The sequence below is a fragment of the Corvus kubaryi genome, unplaced genomic scaffold, assembly GCF_017639235.1.
Source record: "Corvus kubaryi isolate FWS band 111438036 unplaced genomic scaffold, C.kubaryi_AGA036_p1.0 37308, whole genome shotgun sequence".
Taxonomy (NCBI): domain Eukaryota; kingdom Metazoa; phylum Chordata; class Aves; order Passeriformes; family Corvidae; genus Corvus; species Corvus kubaryi.
This window is the reverse complement of record NW_024581096.1, coordinates 2752808-2773504: the sequence shown is the minus strand read 5'-3', so window position 1 is coordinate 2773504 and position 20697 is coordinate 2752808. Positions and strand designations below refer to the sequence as shown.

General features: G+C 42.6%; 1 long non-coding RNA gene across 4 annotated transcripts in view; it reads right to left on the bottom strand.

Moving 5' to 3' along the window:
* The window catches only part of LOC121664742, a 55042-nt gene that overhangs the window by 32554 nt on the left and 1791 nt on the right, over window positions 1–20697 (bottom strand). The window lies entirely within an intron of this gene.

Here is a 20697-nt window from a genome sequence, read left to right as displayed (position 1 = left end):
TTCAATTCACAAGGTATCTAAGTTAAAATAATTACAAATCATTCTTACAGGAGCAATTTTTTATTTAGAAGAAAAAAAGCATATATTTATTTTTCAGATGGAAGACCAATGTAAAAAAAAATTCAGCTTAGTAAGATATTACTTTCTGCACCAAACATTAAATAATATGGAGGGAAAAAATAATTCTTAGTAGTGAAACACAGATTTTAAAAGAAACATTAAGATTTTAGTTAAAGGTTAGCTTTGTTGAAATTAGTTAAAATAGGTAGATAAGTAAGCCCAGTTGGAATTAATTAAAAGTTAAAAGTTGGTTAAAAGAGCCGGACTTGAAATAAGTTTTTAAGATGTAAGTAACTGATTGCTCAATAACTGATTGCCTCTCACTTTTATATGTGTTTAGCTGTTCCTATAATGACAAACAGAAACACTGATTAATAGATCTAAAGAAATGTAGACAATTACCAATTTCCTCCCATCTGACAACCTATTCAGAAGTCACGAAGAGAAGAACTGGAAGTTTACCAAGGGTAATTTGTATTGTCAAAATTCAGAAAGGTAGAAAGGTCAAATCGAGGGAGACTACTTTGACTTTATCTTCAAGACCACCAACCCAATTCAGAGAACATACCACACATGCTTAATGTCTTTTTAGCTAATTATCATCCGAAGCAGAGAATGGGAGGTGTCAATGTTATAAATATGCATTTGTATTTTGAATACTTAGAACTTTCATAGATAAATAGATTTTGTATTGGCTTGTAACTTTGCACTGCGTATTAGGGAGCTATCCTGTGCAGCTGCCCGGCGCGGGAATAAACACACACTTTTCTAACTCTAAACTGTTAGAGAGTCTTTGTCCCTCTTAGTCGAGTATCGATATTAGATCAATGCCCATATTTTCGTAAATCAGTAGCCTACCAAAAAACCCATAGAACAGTACAACAGTAGCCATAAGATACTGGCCACAGTATTCTCAAATCCGTGTATGTTACAGAATCTTACATAAAGCAGCATTAAATGGCCTTTCAGACCAGTAACTGGAGTCCTGGTGTAGTGTCTAAAAAAGTCCATTTTCAGTGAATTATCCTAGAGAGTTCTGGATGCTAAACTGCTTCACCAGAGGGTATGATTGCTAAGGACAAAAAGCCAGCATACTTATTAAACTTTAAATAATACCAGTATTAGCAGAAGCACTATTTATTATGAAAGTGAACAGTAAGTACACAGCCCAATTTTTATGGATACAACCACTTAGAGTACCTTCCTTTGAAAAATATGATGTTTTCATGTGTGATGCTTTGGAATATATGTAAAACGAGCAGAAAACAAAATTTATTGTAAGGAATTAAATTTACTTCCTAAAAATTAACTAACCTCTGAGCTTTGCAAAAGAGTAAACAAAAACAGTAGGAACTGAAAAATTACTAAATGTCATCCTTCTCCCCAACTAAATCCATAGCTGAACAGACACATATGTTTGGAAACATGAAACAAAACAAGCAAAAAAATCCAAGAAGACAAATACTTGACATATTTTTGCTTTCCTTTTTTGGCTCATAAGAAGTTTTTTGTGTTTAGGAACTCTAAAAGGCCTTTGCTTTACTTATATGGGTAGTTGCCAAACTAACTTGTGCTTTATCATTTCCTGGGTTACTGCACTGCTGTTCTCAACAGCCAGTTCTGTTGGTAATGATTTGTCACAATCTCATTTGGGAATCTGAACACTTTCTGCCTATAATAAAAGCAAAGTCTGTTTCAACTAAGATTTAATTACTCTGTTTATTAAAAAGTATTTCTTTACAAAAGCACTCTTTATATGGTTTGCTTGTTAATTTAAAGCAGATTGTAGGCCAAACCAAAAATCTTACATAGATTCAAGTGGTCTTGGATTTACGTCTTCCCTGAAGTAATTGCTCCTGGGGACTGGAAGAGCTACCAAGATGCTGCCACTATACAAATTGTATGCTTGTTCTGCTGTGACAAGGGCTATTGTGAGGCCACTAGATCAAAACAATATCTTTCTACCCATCACATGAAGTATTTAGGCTGTATTGACAACAAAAATACCACAGGCTGCATTAAAGGTAAGAATGTAAGGTTATGTCTGAGACAACTTAAAATCAGAAAGCCACAGATGAAGCCACACTGGAATAAACCAACAAACCACAGGTATTATGGAATTCAATTTAGATTTCTTGACTAAAGACTGCAGATGGGCAGCACATCTGCAGGAATCGTGTGCTATTGCTACATATAAAGCTGATGAATTTAAGCAGTCTCCTCTAAAACCAGTAAGTGGATTCAGGGAATCAAACTTTTTATATCTGTTGCAAGTCTACAAGAGGAAGGAAAAAAAAAAAAGCCACCAGGGCCATTTGTCATACTCTTCATGCTGTTTTCTATACTTGTAGCCTCCTTTTGATTGATGTTTGGGTAAAGATTTTATTTGGCATTTCCTCAAAATAACTGAACATATTTACAAACAAAACAGATGAACAATATTTAAAACACTACATTCTCTTTCAAATGTCAATAGCAGGTGTTCTCTGACTAGAAAGGGAGGGAAAATAGAAAAAGGCTACAGGCAAAATATGAATTTGCTCTTTTTCTGGACGGCTTTACCTACCCCATGGTGGATAACTTCTACCAAAGTGCATTAACTTACACAATTCCTTACAAGGTTTCACAACATTCTTAAAGATGGTATCTTCAATTTGTCAGAATCACAATGAATCCTCAGCTGAGTTCCAGCAGCTGTCCCTTTCACATTTGTGCCATCTAAATTAATAAGTATATTCCCAATACCACCATCTGGGGAACATGGAAAACACTGCACACTGAGAGCTGGACTCTCAGCAGGCATGTGCTGACCTCTACTCCCATTAGCCCCATGTTAAGAGTAACACATTAGTTACATATGGAGCTGTTGTTGGAACTGTTTTCTCATCCCTTAACTGCAGCTCTCCCCACAGACAAGGAAGAAATACTATATAGGCAAATATTAATCTAGGTTATATATATATCCTATATATATAGCATATATTTCACAGGATTTCTCCAGTCCCCTATGCTTACTTGTGCTGAACAAAGGTAGGATTAGGGTTCTGACCCCGTAAATCTGCCATGTAGTGTAGTCTGTGTCTATGTATGAATTTTTTAATGTGATTTTTAAAGTTCATTCGTATAATAAATCTTCCCTTCTCATCATAAGTTTTAGCCTATGTAGGGTAAGCTTTGAATTTTGCTTGTATTTGGAGGTCTGACATGCTAACCTCAAAAGTATAGTTTCACTTGTTGTTTAGAAGAACAAAATATAAAACTGTTCTTTGATCACACAGAAAAAACAAATGTGAGTATGGACAACAGAGAAATGAGTGAGAAACAAAACCGGAAAAATAAGTACAAAACATTGAATAGAAGGATAACGTGAGACTAGAAGAAAAAACAGAAGATGAAAACAGGCCAATTAAAAATTTATTACATAAACTGTGAAGAATGTAAAGCAAAGAAACAACAGGACAAAGTTAAAAATAACATTGAAACCAAGCACTTACTTCTTTGCCTGTATACAGTAATTCAGTTCTATACTTTTTAGGAGAATAGTTATATATTCTCAGATCTTTAGCTCTTTACTGACAGCACAACAGACTCATACAGTATATTAAAAACATATTTCAAGAAAAGCATGTGTTATATCTTTCTGAATCTCTTCAGGTCCTCCTTTTCTCAGTCTAAGGAAGATTCATTAAAGCTTAAGATGCTTTGCTTTTTCTTTTTCTCCTTTGACATGCATTGTCAGAAACATTGGTCTGAGTGAGTATGTCGCCCTAAACCCTACCTCCTTTGAATTCATAATTGTGTTTAATAATATTTTGACTCTTACAGGGATATTTAATTCATTATCATACAAAGCTCAAGGAAGAATTATTAGAAAGGGTTCTTCTTGTTTCTGTCACCTTCAAAGAAAAAAGGAGCAGGAAGATTTAGAGGAGAAGGAATTTTCCAGGCAGAGCCTTCATCCAGGTGTTTCTCAGGTTCCAAGCAATGCACCTGCCACCACAAGCAGAAGGACACTTCCCTTATTATGAATTTCTCCACACTTCAATCACCAACCAATAAGGTAAATCTGGAAGCCTACACCAGCAAACCAGCACACCACAATAATGATTACCTATCTTTCTTCACAGGTAAAGAGATAAAATTCAACTCAGTAAAGTTTGCAGAATTGTGCATATAATGAAGCAACAAAACTGGAAATTCTGGAGAGCATCTTCTGAGATGGCACCATTCCACCATTCTAAAATAATGTGAAGGGGGCATAGAGGGAATCTGTCATTTGCTTTCACATGGATGATATGTATGGTTTGGGTTGTTTCATTTGTTTTGGATTGGGCGGGTTTTTTGAATTGTTGTTAGTTTGAGGTTTTTTGGTTGGTTGGCTGGGTTTGGGGTTTTTAAATTTTATTTCCAGATTCTGTTTTTCTGAAATTCCCTAGTTTATTCAGTTCTACTTTTCCTTAAAATTCTCCCTGCTTCAAGTGAACATCATTGGAATAACACCAGGCAACACCATCATTTTCTCTCAAACTTTTTCTAGATTTTTGAAAGAATAATGTAATATTTAAAAGTTAGGCAAACAAGAAAAAAGGTCCTTATTACTGTCCTTGTATGTCACAATGCACAGCCAGATTCTCAGAAGTACACAGCATTCATCAAGAACAACTACAGGTTTTGTTCTGCCTGCTGAAAATTGTATCCATGAATTAAAAAAAGTCAATTTTGTAGGTTGATGAGCTTAATGAAAGAAGGTTGATGACTAATTAAAGGCAGTCAAACAACAAGAAAGGCATTTGGCAATATGTATTTCTATCAAGAATGTCTTTATTTCAGTGCAGTTACTCAGAGCAACAAGGCCAAAAATCTTGTAAAACAGAGTAAGAGCTCAGCTTTCCCCCCTGAAATCATCTGATTCAATCCAAACTTCTTTTTCATGTAAAAATGAACCATGCTGAACTTACTATGTACCAAAAGTAGATTAAGTCAAGGTGGTGTGCTGTAATGACACTTACATGTAAACAACATCATTTACCATGAGATTTAAGTATTCATTTAAAGAAATTATGAAAATGTGGTTATTAAAATAAATCCTTCAATTGTATATTTAACCTGCAATGTAACAATCCAGATGATAGTTCTTAACAGGATGTGATCCATTTCTGTTCATTTCAATAACACATTAGTTCCAAAGTGGAGTAATGATCATTTCAAAAGTCTCTTCCAACCAGGTAACAGACACAACAGAGTAACTGGAATTGATGTAAAAAATTACTTTGTAGAGCTACAAGATCTCTAACACGTAGCTAGTGAATAGTTATCAGGGAGGACAGAGGAGTGGAGATACCAACTGGACAGTGAAGTCTGTTTCACAAGGCCAAATTCAGATGGCAAATAGAAGAGATTTCAGAACACTGCTGCTTCCAATGACTTCACTTACTTTGAGTTGTATTCTCATCTTCTTATAACATAAACAGGAATTTGTCAAAATTACTAAGCCTGAGTGTCCAGTCTGATTTAGTTTCCAGACTTTCATTAAGTCACTTGCTCTGAAACATAAATTTGGATTATTTCTTGTACCAGCACAATTGTTGTGCTACATTTACATTAGATACATTAGCAAAGTTTTACTATCCTTGACTTGCTTCTGTCATCTGAAAATATTCGTTCCTTTTAAATGTTATTTGACTTTTGCTTTTAAAAATCTTGACAGAGAACAGAAAAAAAATTATAAAAATACTATTTATTTTAAAAATGTAAACATGTAACCTATCAGGAAGATTCCTCTTGTTGGCATAGTTTATGCTGCTTGCTGTTCCATTCCTGAGCACCAGGACTGTGTGACCAGGCAGTATGGACAGTGGCTAAACCATTGCTTATACTGAATAAACCAGAGATTTTGTATAGGCCTTTTATTTCTAGTAACCACTACAAAACATCCATGGACATGACAATGAGCTCAGATTTTGCCATCTCTTCCACTTTTATAAAGCACATGACTTTTTATAATGTTTCTGAAGATGTAGTAGAGGGCCTCTGTACTGATCCAGGCTTTCTTCCTGTAGACATAAGCAGGATGAAGAGTACTTGGGTTTGGTATTTATGCATTACTCTCAGATTCTCAAAAGACCATACTTGTTTTTTGAATTAAGTATATGTTCCCTGGGTACATAAATTACTGCAGTTTGTACATTTAATATAAAAATATAAACCCCACATATTTCTCTTATGCATCCATCAGGCACTCTCTAAACCACTTTATGCCAAACGTTGCATTTTCTAAGTAGCAGAGCACTGATACAGCTAAAGACTTTAATTACTTAAACACCCATTTGGCTTGAGCTCTATTCTCTTAGTCCTCTCTCTAACAGTTCCTCACAAATCCATGATGTTTTCTTTTTCATAGGTCTTCCTCTTCTTCTTTAATAATAGCAGTCTTTTACTTTGAGTTTCATCTTCATCAGTCAATGAATAATGTGCAGATTCATTGTAAGAATTTATGCAAACATTTTATTCTGCAGTCTTTTATTACATTTGTTGTGAGACTTGTGACTCATAAGGAATTTTAATAACATCATAAAACTTAGCTTTTAATTGTTAGTTCTTATACATATTTTTTACTAATTTTGGGCTTTCTGGTTTATGGCATTAAAGATAATTTTTCTTGGCTTTTTTACAGACTTTTACAGGAAGATTTATCAGTGGTCTCTTTTATCTTCCATTGTGGGGTATGCCCAGCCCCTGCCCTGGAGGGATCTCTGCTAAGAGATTTCGCAATCGCCCAGCAGGACTCCCTGGAAAGGCAACCACTTCTTTGGTCACGGTGAGAAAAGACAAACCCACAATCCTTTAGGAGACCCTATGCAGATCCTTTGTAACCCATTGGTCTTCACCCATCCCCTGTATCCCTATAAAAGCAAGCCCTCTGGCCCCTGTGGCTCTCAGAGGAGAGTTCTCGTCCCTGGCTTCCCCCTTCGCCGGAGGGGACCAACAATAAAGCTACCTTCGTGCAGAACCAGCCACACGAACCTCTCGTCTCTCTCTCTGGTCTGGCTTGGCCTGGAGGCTGCCCTGCAGAGCTGAGCTGCAATCACGAGCTGACAATCACTGAAGAGCTGACAGCCTCTGCAAGGGCCCTCCTGCCAGCAGCTGAGGGAAGACACAGGGCCTCGGGAAGGCGATTCCTTTCGGGACCATCTCCCCAGACCAGTCACCTCTTCCTGGGTCAGAGCTGCTGACCCCATCCCCAGCTGTAATAACTGGCGCCCGAACAGCCTTGGACCCCGGACCTGGCCTGAGCTGCGTCTTGACACGCCAAGACAGAACCAGCCATTCGTGTGCTAATCCTCTGAAAATAGACCTAAGTTTTAGCAGGCCTTTTGGACGGGGACAGTTCGAGACTCTCGCGTCCCACCTAGGACTGAAGTCCCTGAGGATCAAACTGCCAGACCATCCCCCCAGGAGACCTTTCTAGGAGCCAGCCCCACCAGAAAATGGGATTTGTAAGTTTAAATTTGGAGCTCTCCTCCTCCTGCACACAACTTAAAGTAATTTTGGGTTTTTTTCTCTTTTTTCTGCTGAGGGAGGAACTAAGATAGGACATAGGCAAGCTAAACCCAGCCTTTCCCAATCTGAGAGAGACCTATACCCCTTTCTTCTAACCCTTCTCTTAAAATCTGACTTTAAATTCTATAAAGGTGTTCTTTCTAAGAAAAATCTCAAATCTTTTAGTAATTGGATATCTCAAAATTTTCCTGATGCTACAACAGACTCTGTCCTTTCTGATCCGTTCTGGGACAGAGTGGGGAACAAGCTGTATTCCTCTCAAGCCTCGGGAAACCTCTCTGTTTCCAAATTCATTCCTTTATTTCATTTACTGGTTAAAATGTATCGTGCAACAACCCCCCCTCACCTAAACCCGTTCTCTGCCCTTCCCTCCTCCCACTCCCCCTCTGTGCCTCCAGCAATGGCCAGCAAGAGCGCAGACTCCGCCAGCCGCCCCAGCCCTGGGCCAGCTGGGGCGCCGGCCACCGCACTTCCCTACCCCGATCCCCTATTCCCAGCAGTCCTCCCATACCCAACCCCCCCCCCTCGGTTGCGCTGCCATCCCCCAGGCAGCGTACGCGGGATCCATCCCAGACCCATCTCCCCTCCCCGGGGTGGATGCCTCTGAGCCGCCCCCAGCCCCATCTCCCTGTGCCCCTGGTATTTCGCAACCCTTCGCACACAACACCACCCTTCCCCCTCTCACACCGGCTCACAGTGCTTCTGACCCCCCCCACCCCACCGCATCCCACCCCACCGCGTCCCAGCGCCTTGCCGCATCCCTGCTCCACGCGGCCCTGCCCCCCCCCCCCCACCCCAGCGCGGCGGCCCCATCCCAGCAAGTCGCCCCGCCGCTGCTGCCCCTCCCCGCACCCACGGAGCAGGCATGGTACAACACGGGACCGGTCCCGCAGAGCCCCGCGCACGCACTGTGGGGTACAGAACAAGTGTCACGCCCCCCCGCCAGCATCCGCCCCCATCGCCACTGGCAGGACCCAGCTATCTGCGCCACTGCCCCAGGCTACTGCCCAAGGAGTGGAATCTCCCTCCCCCCACCGCCAATGGCCCTGGCACCCTGGCAGGCGCCGGCACACCCGCTCTCTCCCGTCCCAGCTGCATCTTGCGCAATGCCTGATGCTCCCCCTCTCCCTGCACCCCCCCCCCTCCCCCTACCACGGGTTCTTGTGCAATCTCCATCTCCTCCGCTCCTGCCTTAGAGCCCACCGCCCCCCCACACCCTCCTACAGCCCATGTTGACTCCACACGGAATTGCGAAACCGGCACTACCTGCAACCCGACCTCCCCCCAAACTACCTGCTGCTGTACAGCCTCTCCACCCCTACACTGCCACAACAGACCCCCTTCCCACCCCTCAAACCACCCCCGACCCCCCACTACCCCTGCCCTGGCTAAAGGAAAGTTGGCATTTCAAAAATGCCGTACTACGCCCCCTGTATCCCAGCCCCGCCCTGCCACAGCTTATCCCTCCTTTTCAGATAACAGTAGCAGCAGCCCTGACTCTGAATCTGAGGATCGATGGGCACAGACACGCAGGGAAGCAAACCAGGAGGGAGACTGGGAGTTAGCCCAGAGAATCTCAGCCTTTTCCAGTCATTATAGGGAAAGGGAGGAGGGGTGGTCCATCATCTACAAAAACATGGGAACCTATCCCATACAAAGAAGTCAAAGAGTTTTGCAAGGCAGCAAAAGAACATGGGAGAGAGTCACATTTCTTTAGAAACTTATTGGAGGCCACTTTCTCTGCCTATAAGTTAGCACCACATGATATTAAAAACATTAATAATTGCATCCTTTCCCCTGCCGAATATATGTTATGGGAAAGGCATTGGAAAAGACATTTAAAAACACTGTCTGACACTTATGCTAAAGATGCAAATCAGACAGATTGGACAATAGAACAACTGGCTGGAGAAGGTGGCCTCCAAAAACCCTCAGATCAAGCTACAACCTTACCTGAAGTAGCATTACAAGACATAGCTATTGCAGCTAAGACATCCCTGCTCCTTACTCCTGATGATTCTGTTCCTACACAATATTTCTCTAACATCAAGCAGTCAGCAAATGAAAGCTTCATTCAGTTTGTTGATCGTTTGAAAGCTAGCTTAGAGAAACAGATAGAGTGTCCGGATGGACGAAAGGAACTTTTGGGTAAACTTGCCATGGTAAATGCTAACGAACAATCTAAGAATATCTTGAGGGCCCTACCCATGGACACAGAACCAACAATAGAACAAATGATAGAGAGCTGTACTAGACACACATCCACAGAGAACACAATGACCCAAGCAGTTGTAAAGGGCATCACAGAGGGAGTTTCCGGTGCATTTGCTGCAGCAGTCTCTAAGGGGAATGCCCGCTGTTTCTACTGTGGCTAACTTGGACACTTTATAAAGGACTGCCCACAAAGGTCACCCACCCAGGACCGTCGTGCTGCCTACCAAAGGCACCAGAGACAGCAACAGCATGAGCAGCATCCAAAAAACTTCTATCGGAGCACGGTGTCAAGGCCCCGCGCTCAGACAACAAATCAAAGGCCATACTACCCCGCTTCAGCTGTGAACTCCACATCGGACCACCGAGAGCAGACAACTGGACCTCACCCGGCACCATCATCCCAGGCGATCCCAGAACACGTGAGAAGGATCCAACACACGGAGAGCTACCGCTCGGAACCAGATGCCAACTGGTAACATCACTGCCATTTAACTTTGTTGACAAGCGTTTTTATCGTATCCCCACAGGAAAGTATGGACCACAGAACGGCCCATGGGACATTCTTATTCTGAGCGATACCATCCATGGTCCAGAACAACTCTTTGTATTACCTGAGATACAAACAGTGCACCCTGGACAAGAGATTCTTGTCCAGCTTTGCTGCACGGACACACCTTTCTTTCTCCCACAGGGAACACCGATTGCTCAAGCTTTTTTACTTCCACAGAACCGCCCAGAACAGCTTCCTCTCAATCCAACAGCAATGTGGATAGAGATTGTGGGCTCAAACAAACCGACCATCGAGTGCAGCTTGTTCTGTAAAGGAGAGAGGGTCTACCGTCCAGGGATGCTGGACACCGGAGCAGACATGACCATCATCGCCCACTCCGAATGGCCAGGGTATTGGGAACTGGAGCCAGTGGCAGGTATGATCTCTGGGATTGGTGGAGTTGCAGTATCCATGAGAAGCAAACGAAATGTTGTCATCGAAGGACCCGAGGGCAAGATAGCGACCACCTGACCATTCGTGGTAAGAACCCCCATCACCCTATGGGGCAGAGACCTTCTATCCCAGTGGGGTGCCACCCTTACCATTCCCAGCCAGGATTTCTGACTGGGGCCACTGAGAAATGCGCGCTGCCATCCACTCCCCCACTCACCTGGAAGACTGACAACCCAAAGTGGACAAGGCAGTGGCCCCTTGAAAAAGAAAAACTCAGCACGCTGGAAGCCCTGGTAGAAAAGCAACTTGCCAAAGGTCATATCACCGAGACCACAAGCCCTTGGAATTCCCCTGTCTTTGTACTGAAAAAGCCTGGCAAAGACAAATGGAGACTACTCCAAGACCTACGAAAGATCAATGAGGTCATTGAAGACATGGGCCCCCTCCAACCTGGCCTGCCATCACCATCAATGCTTCCCCGAGACTGGCTGCTCGCCATCATAGACATTAAAGACTGTTTCTTTAACATCCTGCTCCATCCTCAGGACGCACCACGGTTCGCCTTCTCCATCCCCTCTCTTAATGAACAAGCCCCACTCAGAAGATACCATTGGCTCATCCTCCCACAAGGCACGAAGAACAGCCCAACCATCTGCCAGTGGTACGTCGCCCACATTCTGTCCCCCATCAGGAGCCTGTTCCCAGAAGCAATCATTTACCACTATATGGATGACATACTAATCTGTGCATCAGAAAAAACTTACTTGGACAGAACTCTTAAAAAGACAATTGAAGCCATAGAAGAACCAGGGTTCGAGATCCGTGGGGACAAAGTGCAGCACTCCAGCCCATGGACTTACCTCGGCCTCCAGATCTGTGAGAGAACCATCGTACCCTAGCAACTCACCATCAAAGAGGATCCCAAAACCCTGAGGGACTTACACAGCCTGTGTGGATCCATAAATTGGATACACCCCCTACTGGGAGTCACAACAGAAGACCTCACTCCCCTCTTCAACCTCCTCCGCGGCAGCGAAGACTTGGACTCTCCACGCGCCCTCACACCTGAAGCCCGAGATACCATCACCAAAGTCCAGGAAGCCCTGTCTTCACGCCAAGCCCATCGCGTTGAACCCAGCCTGCCTCTCCAGTTTGCAGTTTTGGGTGAGGCTCCCCGTTTACACGGACTGATCTTCCAATGGGACCCTCAACTCAGAGACCCTTTGCTGATACTTGAATGGGTCTTCACAAGCCATCAACCTACAAAGACATTAACCACCTTCCAAGAAGTTATGACACATTTAATAAAAAAGGCCAGAACTCGTCTCCGCTCTCTTGCAGGGTGTGAGTTCACATGCATATACTTGCCATTGACCACTGAAGATCTAAAGCAGTTGCTCCAGACCAATGAGAGCCTCCAGTTAGCCATAGATAGCTACACAGGCCAAATTTCCATTCACATGCCAAAACATAGATTTTGCTACCGTGATGCAGCTGTTAAATTGATTCCAAAATTAATCCAAAGTAGAAAATCTCTCAAAGCTCTGACCGTCTTTACCGATGGGTCTGGCTCATCCCAGCAGTCTGTCATGACATGGAGGCAACCCAATACCCAGAAATGGGAATCTGATATCCAAATAGTAGAGGGATATCCACAGATTGCTGAGTTAGCAGCTGTTGTCAGAGCCTTTGAGAAGTTTAAAGATGAACCTTTCAATTTGGTCACAGATTCGGCTTATGTCGCTGGCATAGCTATGAGGGCCGAACATGCTTTTCTAAAGGAGGTCTCCAACCAAAAATTATACCAATTGGTTTCTACATTAATTCATTTAATCTCCCACAGAAAACAGCCTTACTACATTATGCATGTGAGGTCACACACTGACCTCCCTGGTCCCATTGCCGAAGGGAACAGGAGAGCAGATGCACTGGCCATGCCAGCAGAGACTGCAAACGTCCCTGACATCTTTGCCCAGGCGAAGTTGTCACATGCATTTTTTTACCAAAACATTCCTGCCCTCGTCAGAATGTTCAAGCTTTCAAAAGATCAAGCAAAAGCTATCATTGCAACGTGCTCAAACGGCCAGAACTACCAAATACCCTCTATGGGCACTGGAGTCAACCCCCGCGGTCTGAACAGCTGCCAGTTGTGGCAAACCGATGTAACCCACTTCCCATCCTTTGGGAGATCCAAATACGTGCACGTGTCAGTTGACACATTTTCTGGGGCAGTTTGCGTCAGCCCATGCAGGAGAAAACGCCGTCCACATCATCAAGCATTTTCTCCTTGCCTTCGCCACCCTGGGAGTCCCTGAAGAAATCAGAACAGATAATGGGCCTGCCTACACCTCTCATAAGTTAAAAGATTTCTTCAACTAATGGGGAATAAAACACAAGACAGGCATACCTAGCAATCCCACAGGACAATCCATTGTAGAAAGGACCCACCAAACCCTCAAAAGAGTCCTCAACCAGCAATGGAAAAAAACAGAAATCTTGTCTCCTGTTGAAAGACTCTGTAAGGCTCTCTATGTCATTAACTTCCTAAATGGTACCTCATCAGAGCCTGACCCCCCAGTACTCCACCACTTCTCAAATTCAACCCAAGCTAAGCTCACTGAGAAGCCACCAGTGCTGGTGAAGGACCCTGAATCACACCAGGTCTCTGGGCCTTTCCAATTGATTACCTGGGGGAGAGGCTACGCCTGTGTCCAGCTACCATCTGGCCCAAAGTGGTTCCCAGGAAAAAGTATAAAACCATACTTAGGCCCTACAAACACTGCTTCTACAAACACCAACAAGAACTCTCCTGAGTCAAATACAGGACCTCCCCAAAACCAGACCAGCTCTGCATGGAGACGAAAACGTTGCTAAAAGCCCACCAACCAGGAAAAAGATTGTCCCACCACACGGCAGCAGATGAAACAGAAAGCTGAACAAGAAGCTATGGCAAAAGTCAAGCCGTAGGCCAGACACAGCCTGAAAAACTGATCCTTAGTTTATATGTTATCACCCCTTGTTACCCCAAAATATCCCCTTCCCTCAACCCTTGTCAAACCTCCCTAAACCCTAAAACCTCCCCTCTCACCACAAAGATAACAGATCTCGCTTATATTCCCTCTCAGAAGCCCCATCCCTGCCCAAAGATGAAATGTATCTACAGTGATGCTGTCCTCACCACTGCCTCGATGACCTAAAAGTAGATAAGAGCCTAGACTGGGTCAATGACCTTTTTGGACGATGGGGAATAACGGGATGGATTGCATCTTTGATTAAGGGAGCTTTGTGGGTGTTCATTGTAATTATTACTGTGTTACTTATGTTCTCTTGCCTCCTATGTTGCTGCAGAAAGGCTGCTAGGAATGCCTTTTTAATAAATACAGAAGGGGGAGTTGTGGGGTATGCCCAGCCCCTGCCCTGGAGGGATCTCTGCTGAGATATGAGATTTCGCAATCGCCCAGCAGGACTCCCTGGAAAGACAACCACTTCTTTGGTCACAGTGAGAAAAGACAGATCCACAATCCTTTAGGAGACCCTATGCAGATCCTTTGTAACCCATTGGTCCTCACCCATCCCAGATCCTTTGTAACCCATTGGTCCTCACCCATCCCAGATCCTCTGTAACCCATTGGTCTTCACCCATCCCCTGTATCCCTATAAAAGCAAGCCCTCTGGCGCTGTGGGGCTCAGAGAGAGGGTTCTTGTCCCTGGCTTCCCCCTTCGCCGGAGGGGACCAACAATAAAGCTACCTTCGTGCAGAACCAGCCACACGAACCTCTCGTCTCTCTCTCTGGTCTGGCTTGGCCTGGAGGCTGCCCTGCAGAGCTGAGCTGCAATCACGAGCTGACAATCACTGAAGAGCTGACAGCCTCTGCAAGGGCCCTCCTGCCAGCAGCTGAGGGAAGACACCGGGCCTCGGGAAGGCGATTCCTTTCGGGACCATCTCCCCGGACCGGTCTTCTCTTCCTGGGTCAGAGCTGCTGACCTCATCACCGGCTGTAATATTCCATTTCTTGGGTGGCTTTGTTTTAAGCCAGATTTTCTAAGATACTAAAAAAATATGTAATATTAGGGCAAACTTCTATTAATTTATTGCAGTCATTCTCTATTCCATTGACTACACTAGAGCTAAAAGTAAATCATTCATTTTCATACTTTAATAATGAGAAACTCATCTTAACCTTGTTAATTTCAGAAATAATTCTTCATTTCTGCAGTTTGAAGATTTTCTGTGCTCATGTTTGGGTTTTTAAAGTAGGTGCTTTTTTCGCTCTTAATAACAGAAGTGCTGGTGGGATTAACATTATGTTACTAATGATACTGTGTTTTAAAAAATTATAGAGGTAAAAGCAAAAGGTATCTGGTTCTATGGGCTGTTTTCTTAGATTTCCTTGTCATTAAAGCATATATTGTGTTGGGCAAATCCAGATAAATTTGAAAAATTTAGTTGGCTAGCTACCTGAGTGCTCCCACAGATATTTCTGTGTAAGTTCATGTTGGAATTACATATGCAAATATATGTGGTAAAAACTAGAGAAGGTGGGAATATATCCTGGGTTATCTGATTTAGAATTTCTTTCACTTTCTGATTTAAAGAATGCAATAGTTATTAAGTGCCAAATATCTTACCATAATAATTTCTAGAATCCTCAAGACATGACTTAAATGTCACAAACAATCCTTTGCAACACTTACAGAGAAGGCAAGTAAAGCAGACTTAGCCATTTTAACATTTTTGCTAGCTTAAGCATGTTGTTTCATGCATTCCTAACCAAGAGCAATATGCCTGTACTGGACTGACAGCTACAGTCTCCCCAGTGATTACATTTTTAAAAAACTTGACAGCAAGCAAAGTAAGCCTCTTCCTCAGCATCTCCACTGCTAATACACTGCATGGACATTAGCTTCCTAAGTGAACTTGGAAATTATTGAGACTTCTAAGACAACAGAACTTAGGAAAGTGTTCCTGTCTTCTTTACGAGTTTAATTGATAGACTACCTGCGTTTGTGGAACTGTGACTATAAATCTCTCTGCACAGATATGTTTCTTTGATTTGAAGGGTATCTATGTAAATTGTTTTTAGATTCAAAATGTACCAGGGTTCAAAAACACTGACTTCTAAAGAAACTGAATACTTTTCTGTGTCTTGGTATTAGACTGGTACACACTTAAAATACATTAGTGTATGTAATCTTTGCTACAAAATAATTTGACTTGGTAAGCCTGAACTGAGCACAGGCTGAAGAGGAAACATGCTGGGAGCTGTCTCTGCTGGAGGATCTCTGAAGTCAGGAAGACTGACACTTTGGATACATGAAAGAGTTATTTATGGAATCAGTATGGAATAGTCCCTCTTGTGGCACTCCTTTCCCCAACTTCCCAGCCTGTATGAAATGATTTATGAAAAAGAAATGGCCATTGAAGCTGTGATTTTCAATGCATTATTACATTGTTATTAGTGATAGTTAAACAGTTTTACTCCACAGGAAGCCTGGTACAAAAATCAAGTACTTTATCTCCAGACACTGATCTGACCCTACATTTCCAGGGTATAAATCTGTGCTGTTTAAAATGTACCATACTTACTTAGAAAGACAGTCACTTGAATTTCTTTAAAAATATATATTTTAAAGAAATGTGGAAAAGTCTATATTGTTTTCATTTTCAATTTAACTTTTAAACTTACAGTTTATTTTTCTGTCTTAAGAAGATCATGCAGAAATACTTTCCTTTTTTTCTTCAGTACCTGCTTCTTTCCTCTTTTCTTCAGTACCTTCTTCTTTCCTCTTCTCTATATGCATCTGTTTCTAGAGAAAGGGCCTTTTTTCCTCCTAAATTTTACATATCGCTTTCCCCTTTTTTTTTCCTACAAAGATATCTCTTCACATTTCTCAGAAAATCAGTCTCTCTTTCAGAACTTACTCAGTCCATTACACTTAACATACCCTTGGGAAATACCATCAGAAGCCAACGACCAGAGCAATAAATGGATCAGACAAAAATTGTAACAAAATGGAACAAGAGAAACTCACAAGTAAAAAAAAGTTCATCTCTGTTGATTTTTTGGAATTACCATACAGGCAAGGCAGAGGAAAGCCCACATATATACTTTTAGTTCATTTTGAGTTGTAGAGCTGCAAAGAATTTGACTGCAACAGGCCACGTACTTTCTGAACTTTTCTCAAGGTCACCTACCTGTGGTCTTGAGAGGATGCCATGGGAGGAAGCAACAAGCCCCTACCTCCTGCAATCCATTAAACATCAGGAGATGAAGCTAGAGTAAGGAAAACTTGATAGAAACACTAGTTCAGACAAGAAGAAAGAATCATGTCTCTCTCTTCAGGAAAGTTTTCAGCATACATACCTCTGCTTTCAAGGGAGAGCATTTTGTTTCCTGGTGATACATATTTTTCAAACTGAGTCTTGTTACTTGCACTGCCCACCCTGCAACAGCCTTTGGTGGCTTAGCTTGGAGCTCTTTCCCCCATCCCCATTCCTGGGATGCCTACAAAAATAATTTTTTCTTATGCATCCCAGACTCAGTTGGTACCTGTTTCTCCAACATAACCTGTGTTGTGCTGATGAAGTGCCATCAAATTCACTATGTTCCATGATGATTTCAGAGGTCAGTCAGAACAATTATGAAAATGTGCAGTCTTACAAATTACAGAAAGAATCACCATATCCACTTCCAAATGTGGATATACTGAATATACAATGTGAAGTAAGTTACTAGAACATCAAAACTGTTCCAGATGTTGGCTGATGGACAAAAGTCAGCTGTGACTCAGCTTTATATAGGGCAGATATATCACCAGGAACTAAATTATAATTTTTCTTAAAAGCCAGTGGGACTTCGGTGCTGATTTCAAGGGATCAGAACTTCAGCCAAGACACGTAATGTAAAAGCAAATATGCTGCACTTTTTGGTAGATTTATTGTTACTGTTGTTTGGTTTAGTATTAGCATTATTTCATTACTGCTATTGCAGTAGCTCTTAATAAGACTAGAAATAGACTGAAATAAGACTACAACATTTGACTAAAATGATCCTTGAGCAACAAATAAAACACTAGCAGTGGTATGGCATAGTACTATATTTTATATTCCCTTCACAAATATATCTGTTCTTACCGATATAGATGTGAGGAGAGGATGTGTTAATTTTGCTTTTTACCAGTATTAAAAATATTTTTCTTGTCATTAGGAGATGTCTTTTCTTTATATTGTAGCAAGGTAATATCCTGGCTCAAAGTATAATCTCATGCATTTATTTCCTATAAAAGTATTAAGTTAAAAATATGAAAAAAATAAGTGATGTCCTTAAAATAGGACAAACAAACTGCAAATTTTTGTTGCTCTGAATGCTGAAAATCTAGTAGTATGTTTACAAAAGTAAAGTTACAATTACAATGTCACTTTAGTTTTAACTAATGTGATAACAGCACTCGGAAGTGCTACAAATCCATCCATACAACCACACATCCAGTAGCTTACAGTTCTGTGGAAATAGCAGGAAAAGTCTAAAAATAGTTTCAAAGTAGATTCATAGGCCATGTCCAGACAAAGGTGGATATCAGGTTGTCTGTGCTATAGTAATGTTCAGCACAGCCTGAAGAGTTCCTCAACCTGTCAGAGTGCCATTGCTGGCATATTCAAGCTCCTTGGCAAGACTAGGTTAGTCTGTGTGATGTGTTTGATGTTGCTTTGGATTCAAGAACATTACCGAAACACAAAAAAGCTCTTACTCAGTGGCCTGAATAAATACAATTATACCAGAAGTCAGCTAAACAGCCATAGCTCCCTGGCTACAGAGAGAAACAGGACCAGCAGAAGCTGAAGTTGGCTCAGGCCATAGCTCATGCCGAGGCAGTGTGGTCCCCAAGAGCCCCTGGGGAAGGGAACTACAGGCACAGAAAGGGCACAGCCCCACGCGCCTCAGCATTGGAGGGGCTGGTGCCCAAGGCCTGTGAGCATCAGCCTGGTGAACTGCAACTGCACTGTGGTGCTGGTACACAGAGGAAACAGTTTATCTACTCAATCATTATTTAACCTTTCCTACAATAAACGAATACAATCGTGTTGTATCACACACACCAAACATTTTTTTGGAGCCCCAAAATACTAGGTGTTTTAGAGACACAAAGTAAGTCATAATATCATAGAATATGCTGAGTTGGAAGGGACCTATCAGGATCACTGAATCCAGCTCCTGGCCCTGTGCAGGACACCCCAAGAATCCCACCACATGAATGGGAGTGCTGTCCAAATGATATGCAGAAAAGACTCCACTACTAGATTAAGTAGTAAAGTAGGTATGTTTATTCCAGCGCTGGGACACATGGGGGATTAGTTCCTCCAAAGCCATGCATGCCGACAGCTGCATTGAGCTTGGTATATATCAGGTTACAAGTTCCATATTCATTAAGTTTCCCAATACATCTATACATATTCATTACCTAGCCCCACCTAGCCTCGCCTCATATTACAATGAGCACAAAAGTCATTCACATCCGCGTTGCGGTTGCGCAGTGCTGTCTGGTGGTCGTGGGCAGGGGTCTCCAAGATGAAGTAAGGGTCTTCCTCAGATGGAGTTGTTATAAACGCATATCGTAATATTGGCTTCTCGCAAGTATTAAGGTGAATATTATATAATGTTAGAAATGCTTTTACTGTGTGGATGTAGTTTTCTTTCTTTTTAGCAAGAATTTAGCAAGTGTGAGCAGGTAAGATAACCTCCAAGCGAACAGAGGATGAGGCCCAAGAGCGGCTAATCAACACTCTGCCCGGAGAACAAAGGGGCCCAAAGCGGATAATCACCACTCTGCCCGGGGGGCAAAGAGGCCCAAAAAGCTGCTATCAACCCTTACTGTCTGGGGAATTAAGAGGCCCACTCGACTATCAACTCTCACCTAGCGAGCCCAGGCCCAAGAATCAAAAGAAATGAAACTGCAAGGCAGAAGAATATGCATGCTCTAAAAAGGCGGAACCAAGGAGTGGCCATGCAGAACAGCTCCTGGAAAAGTTTGAATATGCATAAAGAACAGACAGTAAAAATGGTATAAAAATGACTATTCTCGAGCATCAGGCGTGCTCTTGGCAGAGCACCAAGGCAGCCGGCCGTTACCTCTTTGCTTTATTTTATGTGTCTCTTATTGTCTTTTTATTAAACTTTTAAATTCTCACAGGAGAGTTAACCTCGTTTTTCACAGAGTAAAGGGTCTTCCTCATCCTGAACTTTTCACCTTGCTTCCCTTCGCATGGTCTTTACGTCCCTGGCCCAAGTCCAAACTTCAAGGCTGGTTTAAGTTAGTTTTAGGTTGAAAACAGGATCTTTGGTCAAGATTCCTTCCCTTTATCAATCGTCTTATATCTTCTCATCCTGCTTTGGTAGGCACAGTAAGTGTTGAGCAAGCTGTATGCATTGCTTTTAACAAACAACTTCTTAGCAAATCATTTAACCTCTGCTTCCCCATCCCCCGATTCACAAACACTTCTTGAACTCTGTCAGGCTTGGTGACACATCCCTGGCGTGCCTGTTCCAGTGCTCACCACCCTCCGTGTGAAAAATTTTCTGATAGCCAACGTACGCCTCCTCTGACTTAGCTTAATGCCATTTCCTCGAGTCTGACACTGGTGGTGAGAGTGAAGGGATTGGCACCTGCCCCTCTGCTTCCCCTTATGAGGATGTTGAATACCACAGCGAGGTCTCCCCTCAAGTCTCCTCCAGGCTGAACAAACCAGTGACCTCAGCTGCTCCTCATAATGCGTCCCTCGTGGTCCCTCGTTGGGACAGTCTCTAACATCTGATTAAATTTGAGCAGCGAACCAAGTGTTTGTTAAATAGAAAAGCGATGCCTAAGCACGCCTCCCGAAGGCCGGTGTCAACTTCGTCACACGCGGGCGGGGACTGCCCTAC